Below are 17695 nucleotides of genomic sequence, written 5' to 3'. Positions count from 1 at the left end.
GAGGAACATTTTTAGTGGTCACACGGCCGAATCGGACCAGAAATTTCCGAGCGCGGAGCGTGCAAACTTTTAATATTTACCCTGTTTATTTTACGTATGTCTACTCCTATCTCTGGAAGTCATCAAAATAGTCCGACGACTGATCCCACCGTTGGATAGAGCTAATCTAGAGGAACATTTTGAGTGGTCACTCGGACGAATCGGACCAGAAATTTCCGAGCGCGGAGGGTGCAAACTTTTAATATTTACCCGGTTTATTTAACGTGTGTGAATTTTTTTCTCAGGAATTCATCAAAATAGTCCCACGACTGATCCCACCGTTGGATAGAGCTAGTCTAGAGGAACATTTTGAGTGGTCACACGGCCGAATCAGACCAGAAATTTCCGAGCGCGGAGCGTGCAAACTTTTAATATTTACCCGGTTTATTTGACTTGTGTGAATTTTTTTCTCAGGAATTCATCAAAATAGTCCCACGACTGACCCCACCGTTGGATAGAGCTAGTCTAGAGGAACATTTTGAGTGGTCACACGGCCGAATCGGACCAGAAATTTCCGAGCGCGGAGCGTGCAAACTTTTAATATTTACCCTGTTTATTTGACGTATGTATACTCCTATCTCTGGAATTCATCAAAATAGTCCCACGACTGACCCCACCGTTGGATAGAGCTAGTCTAGAGGAACATTTTGAGTGTTCACTCGGCCGAATCGGACCAGAAATTTCCGAGCGCCGAGCATGCAAACTTTTAATATTTACCCTGTTTATTTGACGTATGTCTACTCCTATCTCTGAAATTCATCAAAATAGTCCAACGACTGATCCCACCGTTGGATAGGGCTAATCTAGAGGAACATTTTGAGTGGTCACACGGCCGAATCGGACCAGAAATTTCCGAGCGCCGAGCATGCAAACTTTTAATATTTACCCGGTTTATTTGACCTATGTCTACTCCTATCTCTGGAATTCATCAAAATAGTCCCACGACTGACCCCACCGTTGGATAGAGCTAGTCTAGAGGAACATTTTGAGTGTTCACTCGGCCGAATCGGACCAGAAATTTCCGAGCGCCGAGCATGCAAACTTTTAATATTTACCCTGTTTATTTGACGTATGTCTACTCCTATCTCTGAAATTCATCAAAATAGTCCAACGACTGATCCCACCGTTGGATAGGGCTAATCTAGAGGAACATTTTGAGTGGTCACACGGCCGAATCGGACCAGAAATTTCCGAGCGCCGAGCATGCAAACTTTTAATATTTACCCGGTTTATTTGACCTATGTCTACTCCTATCTCTGGAATTCATCAAAATAGTCCGACGACTGATCCCACCATTGGATAGAGCTTGTCTAGAGGAACATTTTTAGTGGTCACACGGCCGAATCGGACCAGAAATTTCCGAGCGCGGAGCGTGCAAACTTTTAATATTTACCCTGTTTATTTTACGTATGTCTACTCCTATCTCTGGAAGTCATCAAAATAGTCCGACGACTGATCCCACCGTTGGATAGAGCTAGTCTAGAGGAACATTTTGAGTGGTCACACGGCCGAATCAGACCAGAAATTTCCGAGCGCGGAGCGTGCAAACTTTTAATATTTACCCGGTTTATTTGACGTGTGTGAATTTTTTTCTCAGGAATTCATCAAAATAGTCCCACGACTGACCCCACCGTTGGATAGAGCTAGTCTAGAGGAACATTTTGAGTGGTCACACGGCCGAATCGGACCAGAAATTTCCGAGCGCGGAGCGTGCAAACTTTTAATATTTACCCTGTTTATTTTACGTATGTCTACTCCTATCTCTGGAAGTCATCAAAATAGTCCGACGACTGATCCCACCGTTGGATAGAGCTAATCTAGAGGAACATTTTGAGTGGTCACTCGGACGAATCGGACCAGAAATTTCCGAGCGCGGAGGGTGCAAACTTTTAATATTTACCCGGTTTATTTAACGTGTGTGAATTTTTTTCTCAGGAATTCATCAAAATAGTCCCACGACTGATCCCACCGTTGGATAGAGCTAGTCTAGAGGAACATTTTGAGTGGTCACACGGCCGAATCAGACCAGAAATTTCCGAGCGCGGAGCGTGCAAACTTTTAATATTTACCCGGTTTATTTGACTTGTGTGAATTTTTTTCTCAGGAATTCATCAAAATAGTCCCACGACTGACCCCACCGTTGGATAGAGCTAGTCTAGAGGAACATTTTGAGTGGTCACACGGCCGAATCGGACCAGAAATTTCCGAGCGCGGAGCGTGCAAACTTTTAATATTTACCCTGTTTATTTGACGTATGTATACTCCTATCTCTGGAATTCATCAAAATAGTCCCACGACTGACCCCACCGTTGGATAGAGCTAGTCTAGAGGAACATTTTGAGTGTTCACTCGGCCGAATCGGACCAGAAATTTCCGAGCGCCGAGCATGCAAACTTTTAATATTTACCCTGTTTATTTGACGTATGTCTACTCCTATCTCTGGAATTCATCAAAATAGTCCAACGACTGATCCCACCGTTGGATAGGGCTAATCTAGAGGAACATTTTGAGTGGTCACACGGCCGAATCGGACCAGAAATTTCCGAGCGCCGAGCATGCAAACTTTTAATATTTACCCGGTTTATTTGACCTATGTCTACTCCTATCTCTGGAATTCATCAAAATAGTCCGACGACTGATCCCACCGTTGGATAGAGCTTGTCTAGAGGAACATTTTTAGTGGTCACACGGCCGAATCGGACCAGAAATTTCCGAGCGCGGAGCGTGCAAACTTTTAATATTTACCCTGTTTATTTTACGTATGTATACTCCTATCTCTGGAATTCATCAAAATAGTCCCACGACTGACCCCACCGTTGGATAGAGCTAGTCTAGAGGAACATTTTGAGTGTTCACTCGGCCTAATCGGACCAGAAATTTCCGAGCGCCGAGCATGCAAACTTTTAATATTTACCCTGTTTATTTGACGTATGTCTACTCCTATCTCTGAAATTCATCAAAATAGTCCAACGACTGATCCCACCGTTGGATAGGGCTAATCTAGAGGAACATTTTGTGTGGTCACACGGCCGAATCGGACCAGAAATTTCCGAGCGCCGAGCATGCAAACTTTTAATATTTACCCGGTTTATTTGACCTATGTCTACTCCTATCTCTGGAATTCATCAAAATAGTCCGACGACTGATCCCACCGTTGGATAGAGCTTGTCTAGAGGAACATTTTGAGTGGTCACACGGCCGAATCGGACCAGAAATTTCCGAGCGCGGAGCGTGCAAACTTTTAATATTTACCCTGTTTATTTGACGTATGTATACTCCTATCTCTGGAATTCATCAAAATAGTCCCACGACTGACCCCACCGTTGGATAGAGCTAGTCTAGAGGAACATTTTGAGTGTTCACTCGGCCGAATCGGACCAGAAATTTCCGAGCGCCGAGCATGCAAACTTTTAATATTTACCCTGTTTATTTGACGTATGTCTACTCCTATCTCTGAAATTCATCAAAATAGTCCAACGACTGATCCCACCGTTGGATAGGGCTAATCTAGAGGAACATTTTGAGTGGTCACACGGCCGAATCGGACCAGAAATTTCCGAGCGCCGAGCATGCAAACTTTTAATATTTACCCGGTTTATTTGACCTATGTCTACTCCTATCTCTGGAATTCATCAAAATAGTCCGACGACTGATCCCACCGTTGGATAGAGCTTGTCTAGAGGAACATTTTTAGTGGTCACACGGCCGAATCGGACCAGAAATTTCCGAGCGCGGAGCGTGCAAACTTTTAATATTTACCCTGTTTATTTTACGTATGTCTACTCCTATCTCTGGAAGTCATCAAAATAGTCCGACGACTGATCCCACCGTTGGATAGAGCTAATCTAGAGGAACATTTTGAGTGGTCACTCGGACGAATCGGACCAGAAATTTCCGAGCGCGGAGGGTGCAAACTTTTAATATTTACCCGGTTTATTTAACGTGTGTGAATTTTTTTCTCAGGAATTCATCAAAATAGTCCCACGACTGATCCCACCGTTGGATAGAGCTAGTCTAGAGGAACATTTTGAGTGGTCACACGGCCGAATCAGACCAGAAATTTCCGAGCGCGGAGCGTGCAAACTTTTAATATTTACCCGGTTTATTTGACGTGTGTGAATTTTTTTCTCAGGAATTCATCAAAATAGTCCCACGACTGACCCCACCGTTGGATAGAGCTAGTCTAGAGGAACATTTTGAGTGGTCACACGGCCGAATCGGACCAGAAATTTCCGAGCGCGGAGCGTGCAAACTTTTAATATTTACCCTGTTTATTTGACGTATGTATACTCCTATCTCTGGAATTCATCAAAATAGTCCCACGACTGATCCCACCGTTGGATAGAGCTAGTCTAGAGGAACATTTTGAGTGTTCACTCGGCCGAATCGGACCAGAAATTTCCGAGCGCCGAGCATGCAAACTTTTAATATTTACCCTGTTTATTTGACGTATGTCTACTCCTATCTCTGGAATTCATCAAAATAGTCCAACGACTGATCCCACCGTTGGATAGGGCTAATCTAGAGGAACATTTTGAGTGGTCACACGGCCGAATCGGACCAGAAATTTCCGAGCGCCGAGCATGCAAACTTTTAATATTTACCCTGTTTATTTGACGTATGTCTACTCCTATCTCTGAAATTCATCAAAATAGTCCAACGACTGATCCCACCGTTGGATAGGGCTAATCTAGAGGAACATTTTGTGTGGTCACACGGCCGAATCGGACCAGAAATTTCCGAGCGCCGAGCATGCAAACTTTTAATATTTACCCGGTTTATTTGACCTATGTCTACTCCTATCTCTGGAATTCATCAAAATAGTCCGACGACTGATCCCACCGTTGGATAGAGCTTGTCTAGAGGAACATTTTGAGTGGTCACACGGCCGAATCGGACCAGAAATTTCCGAGCGCGGAGCGTGCAAACTTTTAATATTTACCCTGTTTATTTGACGTATGTCTACTCCTATCTCTGAAATTCATCAAAATAGTCCAACGACTGATCCCACCGTTGGATAGGGCTAATCTAGAGGAACATTTTGAGTGGTCACACGGCCGAATCGGACCAGAAATTTCCGAGCGCCGAGCATGCAAACTTTTAATATTTACCCGGTTTATTTGACCTATGTCTACTCCTATCTCTGGAATTCATCAAAATAGTCCCACGACTGACCCCACCGTTGGATAGAGCTAGTCTAGAGGAACATTTTGAGTGTTCACTCGGCCGAATCGGACCAGAAATTTCCGAGCGCCGAGCATGCAAACTTTTAATATTTACCCTGTTTATTTGACGTATGTCTACTCCTATCTCTGAAATTCATCAAAATAGTCCAACGACTGATCCCACCGTTGGATAGGGCTAATCTAGAGGAACATTTTGAGTGGTCACACGGCCGAATCGGACCAGAAATTTCCGAGCGCCGAGCATGCAAACTTTTAATATTTACCCGGTTTATTTGACCTATGTCTACTCCTATCTCTGGAATTCATCAAAATAGTCCGACGACTGATCCCACCGTTGGATAGAGCTTGTCTAGAGGAACATTTTTAGTGGTCACACGGCCGAATCGGACCAGAAATTTCCGAGCGCGGAGCGTGCAAACTTTTAATATTTACCCTGTTTATTTTACGTATGTCTACTCCTATCTCTGGAAGTCATCAAAATAGTCCGACGACTGATCCCACCGTTGGATAGAGCTAATCTAGAGGAACATTTTGAGTGGTCACTCGGACGAATCGGACCAGAAATTTCCGAGCGCGGAGGGTGCAAACTTTTAATATTTACCCGGTTTATTTAACGTGTGTGAATTTTTTTCTCAGGAATTCATCAAAATAGTCCCACGACTGATCCCACCGTTGGATAGAGCTAGTCTAGAGGAACATTTTGAGTGGTCACACGGCCGAATCAGACCAGAAATTTCCGAGCGCGGAGCGTGCAAACTTTTAATATTTACCCGGTTTATTTGACTTGTGTGAATTTTTTTCTCAGGAATTCATCAAAATAGTCCCACGACTGACCCCACCGTTGGATAGAGCTAGTCTAGAGGAACATTTTGAGTGGTCACACGGCCGAATCGGACCAGAAATTTCCGAGCGCGGAGCGTGCAAACTTTTAATATTTACCCTGTTTATTTGACGTATGTATACTCCTATCTCTGGAATTCATCAAAATAGTCCCACGACTGACCCCACCGTTGGATAGAGCTAGTCTAGAGGAACATTTTGAGTGTTCACTCGGCCGAATCGGACCAGAAATTTCCGAGCGCCGAGCATGCAAACTTTTAATATTTACCCTGTTTATTTGACGTATGTCTACTCCTATCTCTGAAATTCATCAAAATAGTCCAACGACTGATCCCACCGTTGGATAGGGCTAATCTAGAGGAACATTTTGAGTGGTCACACGGCCGAATCGGACCAGAAATTTCCGAGCGCCGAGCATGCAAACTTTTAATATTTACCCGGTTTATTTGACCTATGTCTACTCCTATCTCTGGAATTCATCAAAATAGTCCCACGACTGACCCCACCGTTGGATAGAGCTAGTCTAGAGGAACATTTTGAGTGTTCACTCGGCCGAATCGGACCAGAAATTTCCGAGCGCCGAGCATGCAAACTTTTAATATTTACCCTGTTTATTTGACGTATGTCTACTCCTATCTCTGAAATTCATCAAAATAGTCCAACGACTGATCCCACCGTTGGATAGGGCTAATCTAGAGGAACATTTTGAGTGGTCACACGGCCGAATCGGACCAGAAATTTCCGAGCGCCGAGCATGCAAACTTTTAATATTTACCCGGTTTATTTGACCTATGTCTACTCCTATCTCTGGAATTCATCAAAATAGTCCGACGACTGATCCCACCATTGGATAGAGCTTGTCTAGAGGAACATTTTTAGTGGTCACACGGCCGAATCGGACCAGAAATTTCCGAGCGCGGAGCGTGCAAACTTTTAATATTTACCCTGTTTATTTTACGTATGTCTACTCCTATCTCTGGAAGTCATCAAAATAGTCCGACGACTGATCCCACCGTTGGATAGAGCTAGTCTAGAGGAACATTTTGAGTGGTCACACGGCCGAATCAGACCAGAAATTTCCGAGCGCGGAGCGTGCAAACTTTTAATATTTACCCGGTTTATTTGACGTGTGTGAATTTTTTTCTCAGGAATTCATCAAAATAGTCCCACGACTGACCCCACCGTTGGATAGAGCTAGTCTAGAGGAACATTTTGAGTGGTCACACGGCCGAATCGGACCAGAAATTTCCGAGCGCGGAGCGTGCAAACTTTTAATATTTACCCTGTTTATTTTACGTATGTCTACTCCTATCTCTGGAAGTCATCAAAATAGTCCGACGACTGATCCCACCGTTGGATAGAGCTAATCTAGAGGAACATTTTGAGTGGTCACTCGGACGAATCGGACCAGAAATTTCCGAGCGCGGAGGGTGCAAACTTTTAATATTTACCCGGTTTATTTAACGTGTGTGAATTTTTTTCTCAGGAATTCATCAAAATAGTCCCACGACTGATCCCACCGTTGGATAGAGCTAGTCTAGAGGAACATTTTGAGTGGTCACACGGCCGAATCAGACCAGAAATTTCCGAGCGCGGAGCGTGCAAACTTTTAATATTTACCCGGTTTATTTGACTTGTGTGAATTTTTTTCTCAGGAATTCATCAAAATAGTCCCACGACTGACCCCACCGTTGGATAGAGCTAGTCTAGAGGAACATTTTGAGTGGTCACACGGCCGAATCGGACCAGAAATTTCCGAGCGCGGAGCGTGCAAACTTTTAATATTTACCCTGTTTATTTGACGTATGTATACTCCTATCTCTGGAATTCATCAAAATAGTCCCACGACTGACCCCACCGTTGGATAGAGCTAGTCTAGAGGAACATTTTGAGTGTTCACTCGGCCGAATCGGACCAGAAATTTCCGAGCGCCGAGCATGCAAACTTTTAATATTTACCCTGTTTATTTGACGTATGTCTACTCCTATCTCTGGAATTCATCAAAATAGTCCAACGACTGATCCCACCGTTGGATAGGGCTAATCTAGAGGAACATTTTGAGTGGTCACACGGCCGAATCGGACCAGAAATTTCCGAGCGCCGAGCATGCAAACTTTTAATATTTACCCGGTTTATTTGACCTATGTCTACTCCTATCTCTGGAATTCATCAAAATAGTCCGACGACTGATCCCACCGTTGGATAGAGCTTGTCTAGAGGAACATTTTTAGTGGTCACACGGCCGAATCGGACCAGAAATTTCCGAGCGCGGAGCGTGCAAACTTTTAATATTTACCCTGTTTATTTTACGTATGTATACTCCTATCTCTGGAATTCATCAAAATAGTCCCACGACTGACCCCACCGTTGGATAGAGCTAGTCTAGAGGAACATTTTGAGTGTTCACTCGGCCGAATCGGACCAGAAATTTCCGAGCGCCGAGCATGCAAACTTTTAATATTTACCCTGTTTATTTGACGTATGTCTACTCCTATCTCTGGAATTCATCAAAATAGTCCAACGACTGATCCCACCGTTGGATAGGGCTAATCTAGAGGAACATTTTGAGTGGTCACACGGCCGAATCGGACCAGAAATTTCCGAGCGCCGAGCATGCAAACTTTTAATATTTACCCGGTTTATTTGACCTATGTCTACTCCTATCTCTGGAATTCATCAAAATAGTCCGACGACTGATCCCACCGTTGGATAGAGCTTGTCTAGAGGAACATTTTTAGTGGTCACACGGCCGAATCGGACCAGAAATTTCCGAGCGCGGAGCGTGCAAACTTTTAATATTTACCCTGTTTATTTTACGTATGTATACTCCTATCTCTGGAATTCATCAAAATAGTCCCACGACTGACCCCACCGTTGGATAGAGCTAGTCTAGAGGAACATTTTGAGTGTTCACTCGGCCGAATCGGACCAGAAATTTCCGAGCGCCGAGCATGCAAACTTTTAATATTTACCCTGTTTATTTGACGTATGTCTACTCCTATCTCTGAAATTCATCAAAATAGTCCAACGACTGATCCCACCGTTGGATAGGGCTAATCTAGAGGAACATTTTGTGTGGTCACACGGCCGAATCGGACCAGAAATTTCCGAGCGCCGAGCATGCAAACTTTTAATATTTACCCGGTTTATTTGACCTATGTCTACTCCTATCTCTGGAATTCATCAAAATAGTCCGACGACTGATCCCACCGTTGGATAGAGCTTGTCTAGAGGAACATTTTGAGTGGTCACACGGCCGAATCGGACCAGAAATTTCCGAGCGCGGAGCGTGCAAACTTTTAATATTTACCCTGTTTATTTGACGTATGTATACTCCTATCTCTGGAATTCATCAAAATAGTCCCACGACTGACCCCACCGTTGGATAGAGCTAGTCTAGAGGAACATTTTGAGTGTTCACTCGGCCGAATCGGACCAGAAATTTCCGAGCGCCGAGCATGCAAACTTTTAATATTTACCCTGTTTATTTGACGTATGTCTACTCCTATCTCTGAAATTCATCAAAATAGTCCAACGACTGATCCCACCGTTGGATAGGGCTAATCTAGAGGAACATTTTGAGTGGTCACACGGCCGAATCGGACCAGAAATTTCCGAGCGCCGAGCATGCAAACTTTTAATATTTACCCGGTTTATTTGACCTATGTCTACTCCTATCTCTGGAATTCATCAAAATAGTCCGACGACTGATCCCACCGTTGGATAGAGCTTGTCTAGAGGAACATTTTTAGTGGTCACACGGCCGAATCGGACCAGAAATTTCCGAGCGCGGAGCGTGCAAACTTTTAATATTTACCCTGTTTATTTTACGTATGTCTACTCCTATCTCTGGAAGTCATCAAAATAGTCCGACGACTGATCCCACCGTTGGATAGAGCTAATCTAGAGGAACATTTTGAGTGGTCACTCGGACGAATCGGACCAGAAATTTCCGAGCGCGGAGGGTGCAAACTTTTAATATTTACCCGGTTTATTTAACGTGTGTGAATTTTTTTCTCAGGAATTCATCAAAATAGTCCCACGACTGATCCCACCGTTGGATAGAGCTAGTCTAGAGGAACATTTTGAGTGGTCACACGGCCGAATCAGACCAGAAATTTCCGAGCGCGGAGCGTGCAAACTTTTAATATTTACCCGGTTTATTTGACGTGTGTGAATTTTTTTCTCAGGAATTCATCAAAATAGTCCCACGACTGACCCCACCGTTGGATAGAGCTAGTCTAGAGGAACATTTTGAGTGGTCACACGGCCGAATCGGACCAGAAATTTCCGAGCGCCGAGCATGCAAACTTTTAATATTTACCCTGTTTATTTGACGTATGTCTACTCCTATCTCTGGAATTCATCAAAATAGTCCAACGACTGATCCCACCGTTGGATAGGGCTAATCTAGAGGAACATTTTGAGTGGTCACACGGCCGAATCGGACCAGAAATTTCCGAGCGCCGAGCATGCAAACTTTTAATATTTACCCTGTTTATTTGACGTATGTCTACTCCTATCTCTGGAATTCATCAAAATAGTCCAACGACTGATCCCACCGTTGGATAGGGCTAATCTAGAGGAACATTTTGAGTGGTCACACGGCCGAATCGGACCAGAAATTTCCGAGCGCCGAGCATGCAAACTTTTAATATTTACCCGGTTTATTTGACCTATGTCTACTCCTATCTCTGGAATTCATCAAAATAGTCCGACGACTGATCCCACCGTTGGATAGAGCTTGTCTAGAGGAACATTTTTAGTGGTCACACGGCCGAATCGGACCAGAAATTTCCGAGCGCGGAGCGTGCAAACTTTTAATATTTACCCTGTTTATTTTACGTATGTCTACTCCTATCTCTGGAAGTCATCAAAATAGTCCGACGACTGATCCCACCGTTGGATAGACCTTGTCTAGAGGAACATTTTGAGTGGTCACACGGCCGAATCGGACCAGAAATTTCCTAGCGCCGAGCATGCAAACTTTTAATATTTACCCGGTTTATTTGACCTATGTCTACTCCTATCTCTGGAATTCATCAAAATAGTCCGACGACTGATCCCACCGTTGGATAGACCTTGTCTAGAGGAACATTTTGAGTGGTCACACGGCCGAATCGGACCAGAAATTTCCGAGCGCCGAGCATGCAAACTTTTAATATTTACCCGGTTTATTTGACCTATGTCTACTCCTATCTCTGGAATTCATCAAAATAGTCCGACGACTGATCCCACCGTTGGATAGAGCTTGTCTAGAGGAACATTTTTAGTGGTCACACGGCCGAATCGGACCAGAAATTTCCGAGCGCGGAGCGTGCAAACTTTTAATATTTACCCTGTTTATTTTACGTATGTCTACTCCTATCTCTGGAAGTCATCAAAATAGTCCGACGACTGATCCCACCGTTGGATAGAGCTAATCTAGAGGAACATTTTGAGTGGTCACTCGGACGAATCGGACCAGAAATTTCCGAGCGCGGAGGGTGCAAACTTTTAATATTTACCCGGTTTATTTAACGTGTGTGAATTTTTTTCTCAGGAATTCATCAAAATAGTCCCACGACTGATCCCACCGTTGGATAGAGCTAGTCTAGAGGAACATTTTGAGTGGTCACACGGCCGAATCAGACCAGAAATTTCCGAGCGCGGAGCGTGCAAACTTTTAATATTTACCCGGTTTATTTGACGTGTGTGAATTTTTTTCTCAGGAATTCATCAAAATAGTCCCACGACTGACCCCACCGTTGGATAGAGCTAGTCTAGAGGAACATTTTGAGTGGTCACACGGCCGAATCGGACCAGAAATTTCCGAGCGCGGAGCGTGCAAACTTTTAATATTTACCCTGTTTATTTGACGTATGTATACTCCTATCTCTGGAATTCATCAAAATAGTCCCACGACTGATCCCACCGTTGGATAGAGCTAGTCTAGAGGAACATTTTGAGTGTTCACTCGGCCGAATCGGACCAGAAATTTCCGAGCGCCGAGCATGCAAACTTTTAATATTTACCCTGTTTATTTGACGTATGTCTACTCCTATCTCTGGAATTCATCAAAATAGTCCAACGACTGATCCCACCGTTGGATAGGGCTAATCTAGAGGAACATTTTGAGTGGTCACACGGCCGAATCGGACCAGAAATTTCCGAGCGCCGAGCATGCAAACTTTTAATATTTACCCGGTTTATTTGACCTATGTCTACTCCTATCTCTGGAATTCATCAAAATAGTCCGACGACTGATCCCACCGTTGGATAGAGCTTGTCTAGAGGAACATTTTTAGTGGTCACACGGCCGAATCGGACCAGAAATTTCCGAGCGCGGAGCGTGCAAACTTTTAATATTTACCCTGTTTATTTTACGTATGTATACTCCTATCTCTGGAATTCATCAAAATAGTCCCACGACTGACCCCACCGTTGGATAGAGCTAGTCTAGAGGAACATTTTGAGTGTTCACTCGGCCGAATCGGACCAGAAATTTCCGAGCGCCGAGCATGCAAACTTTTAATATTTACCCTGTTTATTTGACGTATGTCTACTCCTATCTCTGGAATTCATCAAAATAGTCCAACGACTGATCCCACCGTTGGATAGGGCTAATCTAGAGGAACATTTTGAGTGGTCACACGGCCGAATCGGACCAGAAATTTCCGAGCGCCGAGCATGCAAACTTTTAATATTTACCCGGTTTATTTGACCTATGTCTACTCCTATCTCTGGAATTCATCAAAATAGTCCGACGACTGATCCCACCGTTGGATAGAGCTTGTCTAGAGGAACATTTTTAGTGGTCACACGGCCGAATCGGACCAGAAATTTCCGAGCGCGGAGCGTGCAAACTTTTAATATTTACCCTGTTTATTTTACGTATGTATACTCCTATCTCTGGAATTCATCAAAATAGTCCCACGACTGACCCCACCGTTGGATAGAGCTAGTCTAGAGGAACATTTTGAGTGTTCACTCGGCCGAATCGGACCAGAAATTTCCGAGCGCCGAGCATGCAAACTTTTAATATTTACCCTGTTTATTTGACGTATGTCTACTCCTATCTCTGAAATTCATCAAAATAGTCCAACGACTGATCCCACCGTTGGATAGGGCTAATCTAGAGGAACATTTTGTGTGGTCACACGGCCGAATCGGACCAGAAATTTCCGAGCGCCGAGCATGCAAACTTTTAATATTTACCCGGTTTATTTGACCTATGTCTACTCCTATCTCTGGAATTCATCAAAATAGTCCGACGACTGATCCCACCGTTGGATAGAGCTTGTCTAGAGGAACATTTTGAGTGGTCACACGGCCGAATCGGACCAGAAATTTCCGAGCGCGGAGCGTGCAAACTTTTAATATTTACCCTGTTTATTTGACGTATGTATACTCCTATCTCTGGAATTCATCAAAATAGTCCCACGACTGACCCCACCGTTGGATAGAGCTAGTCTAGAGGAACATTTTGAGTGTTCACTCGGCCGAATCGGACCAGAAATTTCCGAGCGCCGAGCATGCAAACTTTTAATATTTACCCTGTTTATTTGACGTATGTCTACTCCTATCTCTGAAATTCATCAAAATAGTCCAACGACTGATCCCACCGTTGGATAGGGCTAATCTAGAGGAACATTTTGAGTGGTCACACGGCCGAATCGGACCAGAAATTTCCGAGCGCCGAGCATGCAAACTTTTAATATTTACCCGGTTTATTTGACCTATGTCTACTCCTATCTCTGGAATTCATCAAAATAGTCCGACGACTGATCCCACCGTTGGATAGAGCTTGTCTAGAGGAACATTTTTAGTGGTCACACGGCCGAATCGGACCAGAAATTTCCGAGCGCGGAGCGTGCAAACTTTTAATATTTACCCTGTTTATTTTACGTATGTCTACTCCTATCTCTGGAAGTCATCAAAATAGTCCGACGACTGATCCCACCGTTGGATAGAGCTAATCTAGAGGAACATTTTGAGTGGTCACTCGGACGAATCGGACCAGAAATTTCCGAGCGCGGAGGGTGCAAACTTTTAATATTTACCCGGTTTATTTAACGTGTGTGAATTTTTTTCTCAGGAATTCATCAAAATAGTCCCACGACTGATCCCACCGTTGGATAGAGCTAGTCTAGAGGAACATTTTGAGTGGTCACACGGCCGAATCAGACCAGAAATTTCCGAGCGCGGAGCGTGCAAACTTTTAATATTTACCCGGTTTATTTGACGTGTGTGAATTTTTTTCTCAGGAATTCATCAAAATAGTCCCACGACTGACCCCACCGTTGGATAGAGCTAGTCTAGAGGAACATTTTGAGTGGTCACACGGCCGAATCGGACCAGAAATTTCCGAGCGCCGAGCATGCAAACTTTTAATATTTACCCTGTTTATTTGACGTATGTCTACTCCTATCTCTGGAATTCATCAAAATAGTCCAACGACTGATCCCACCGTTGGATAGGGCTAATCTAGAGGAACATTTTGAGTGGTCACACGGCCGAATCGGACCAGAAATTTCCGAGCGCCGAGCATGCAAACTTTTAATATTTACCCTGTTTATTTGACGTATGTCTACTCCTATCTCTGGAATTCATCAAAATAGTCCAACGACTGATCCCACCGTTGGATAGGGCTAATCTAGAGGAACATTTTGAGTGGTCACACGGCCGAATCGGACCAGAAATTTCCGAGCGCCGAGCATGCAAACTTTTAATATTTACCCGGTTTATTTGACCTATGTCTACTCCTATCTCTGGAATTCATCAAAATAGTCCGACGACTGATCCCACCGTTGGATAGAGCTTGTCTAGAGGAACATTTTTAGTGGTCACACGGCCGAATCGGACCAGAAATTTCCGAGCGCGGAGCGTGCAAACTTTTAATATTTACCCTGTTTATTTTACGTATGTCTACTCCTATCTCTGGAAGTCATCAAAATAGTCCGACGACTGATCCCACCGTTGGATAGACCTTGTCTAGAGGAACATTTTGAGTGGTCACACGGCCGAATCGGACCAGAAATTTCCTAGCGCCGAGCATGCAAACTTTTAATATTTACCCGGTTTATTTGACCTATGTCTACTCCTATCTCTGGAATTCATCAAAATAGTCCGACGACTGATCCCACCGTTGGATAGAGCTTGTCTAGAGGAACATTTTTAGTGGTCACACGGCCGAATCGGACCAGAAATTTCCGAGCGCGGAGCGTGCAAACTTTTAATATTTACCCTGTTTATTTTACGTATGTCTACTCCTATCTCTGGAAGTCATCAAAATAGTCCGACGACTGATCCCACCGTTGGATAGACCTTGTCTAGAGGAACATTTTGAGTGGTCACACGGCCGAATCGGACCAGAAATTTCCTAGCGCCGAGCATGCAAACTTTTAATATTTACCCTGTTTATTTTACGTATGTCTACTCCTATCTCTGGAAGTCATCAAAATAGTCCAACGACTGATCCCACCGTTGGATAGAGCTAATCTAGAGGAACATTTTGAGTGGTTACACGGCCGAATCGGACCAGCAATTTCCTAGCGCGGAGCGTGCAAACTATTGATAATTAACTGGTTTATTTGCCGTTTGTTGATTTTTTTCTCAGGAATTCATCAAAATAGTCCCACGACTGATCCCACCGTTGGATAGAGCTTGTCTAGAGGAACATTTTGAGTGGTCACACGGCCGAATCGGACCAGAAATTTCCGAGCGCCGAGCATGCAAACTTTTAATATTTACCCGGTTTATTTGACGTGTGTGAATTTTCTTCTCAGGAATTCATCAAAATAGTCCGACGACTGATACCACCGTTGGATAGACCTTGTCTAGAGGAACATTTTGAGTGGTCACACGGCCGAATCGGACCAGAAATTTCCGAGCGCCGAGCATGCAAACTTTTAATATTTACCCGGTTTATTTGACCTATGTCTACTCCTATCTCTGGAATTCATCAAAATAGTCCAACGACTGATCCCACCGTTGGATAGAGCTAATCTAGAGGAACATTTTGAGTGGTCACTCGGACGAATCGGACCAGAAATTTCCGAGCGCGGAGCGTGCAAACTTTTAATATTTACCCGGTTTATTTGACGTGTGTGAATTTTTTTCTCAGGAATTCATCAAAATAGTCCAACGACTGATACCACCGTTGGATAGAGCTTGTCTAGAGGAACATTTTGAGTGGTCACACGGCCGAATCGGACCAGAAATTTCCGAGCGCGGAGCGTGCAAACTTTTAATATTTACCCGGTTTATTTGACGTATGTCTACTCCTATCTCTGGAATTCATCAAAATAGTCCAACGACTGATCCCACCGTTGGATAGAGCTAATCTAGAGGAACATTTTGAGTGGTCACTCGGACGAATCGGACCAGAAATTTCCGAGCGCGGAGGGTGCAAACTTTTAATATTTACCCGGTTTATTTAACGTGTGTGAATTTTTTTCTCAGGAATTCATCAAAATAGTCCCACGACTGATCCCACCGTTGGATAGAGCTAGTATAGAGGAACATTTTGAGTGGTCACACGGCCGAATCAGACCAGAAATTTCCGAGCGCGGAGCGTGCAAACTTTTAATATTTACCCGGTTTATTTGACGTGTGTGAATTTTTTTCTCAGGAATTCATCAAAATAGTCCCACGACTGATCCCACCGTTGGATAGAGCTAGTATAGAGGAACATTTTGAGTGGTCACACGGCCGAATCAGACCAGAAATTTCCGAGCGCGGAGCGTGCAAACTTTTAATATTTACCCGGTTTATTTGACGTGTGTGAATTTTTTTCTCAGGAATTCATCAAAATAGTCCCACGACTGACCCCACCGTTGGATAGAGCTAGTCTAGAGGAACATTTTGAGTGGTCACACGGCCGAATCGGACCAGAAATTTCCGAGCGCGGAGCGTGCAAACTTTTAATATTTACCCTGTTTATTTTACGTATGTCTACTCCTATCTCTGGAATTCATCAAAATAGTCCGACGACTGATCCCACCGTTGGATAGAGCTTGTCTAGAGGAACATTTTTAGTGGTCACACGGCCGAATCGGACCAGAAATTTCCGAGCGCGGAGCGTGCAAACTTTTAATATTTACCCTGTTTATTTTACGTATGTCTACTCCTATCTCTGGAAGTCATCAAAATAGTCCGACGACTGATCCCACCGTTGGATAGACCTTGTCTAGAGGAACATTTTGAGTGGTCACACGGCCGAATCGGACCAGAAATTTCCGAGCGCCGAGCATGCAAACTTTTAATATTTACCCGGTTTATTTGACCTATGTCTACTCCTATCTCTGGAATTCATCAAAATAGTCCGACGACTGATCCCACCGTTGGATAGAGCTTGTCTAGAGGAACATTTTGAGTGGTCACACGGCCGAATCGGACCAGAAATTTCCTAGCGCCGAGCATGCAAACTTTTAATATTTACCCGGTTTATTTGACCTATGTCTACTCCTATCTCTGGAAGTCATCAAAATAGTCCGACGACTGATCCCACCGTTGGATAGACCTTGTCTAGAGGAACATTTTGAGTGGTCACACGGCCGAATCGGACCAGAAATTTTCGAGCGCCGAGCATGCAAACTTTTAATATTTACCCGGTTTATTTGACCTATGTCTACTCCTATCTCTGGAAT

This window comes from Euwallacea similis, unplaced genomic scaffold (assembly GCF_039881205.1).
Source record: "Euwallacea similis isolate ESF13 unplaced genomic scaffold, ESF131.1 scaffold_56, whole genome shotgun sequence".
Classification (NCBI taxonomy): domain Eukaryota; kingdom Metazoa; phylum Arthropoda; class Insecta; order Coleoptera; family Curculionidae; genus Euwallacea; species Euwallacea similis.
Note: the sequence above shows the minus strand (reverse complement) of the source record.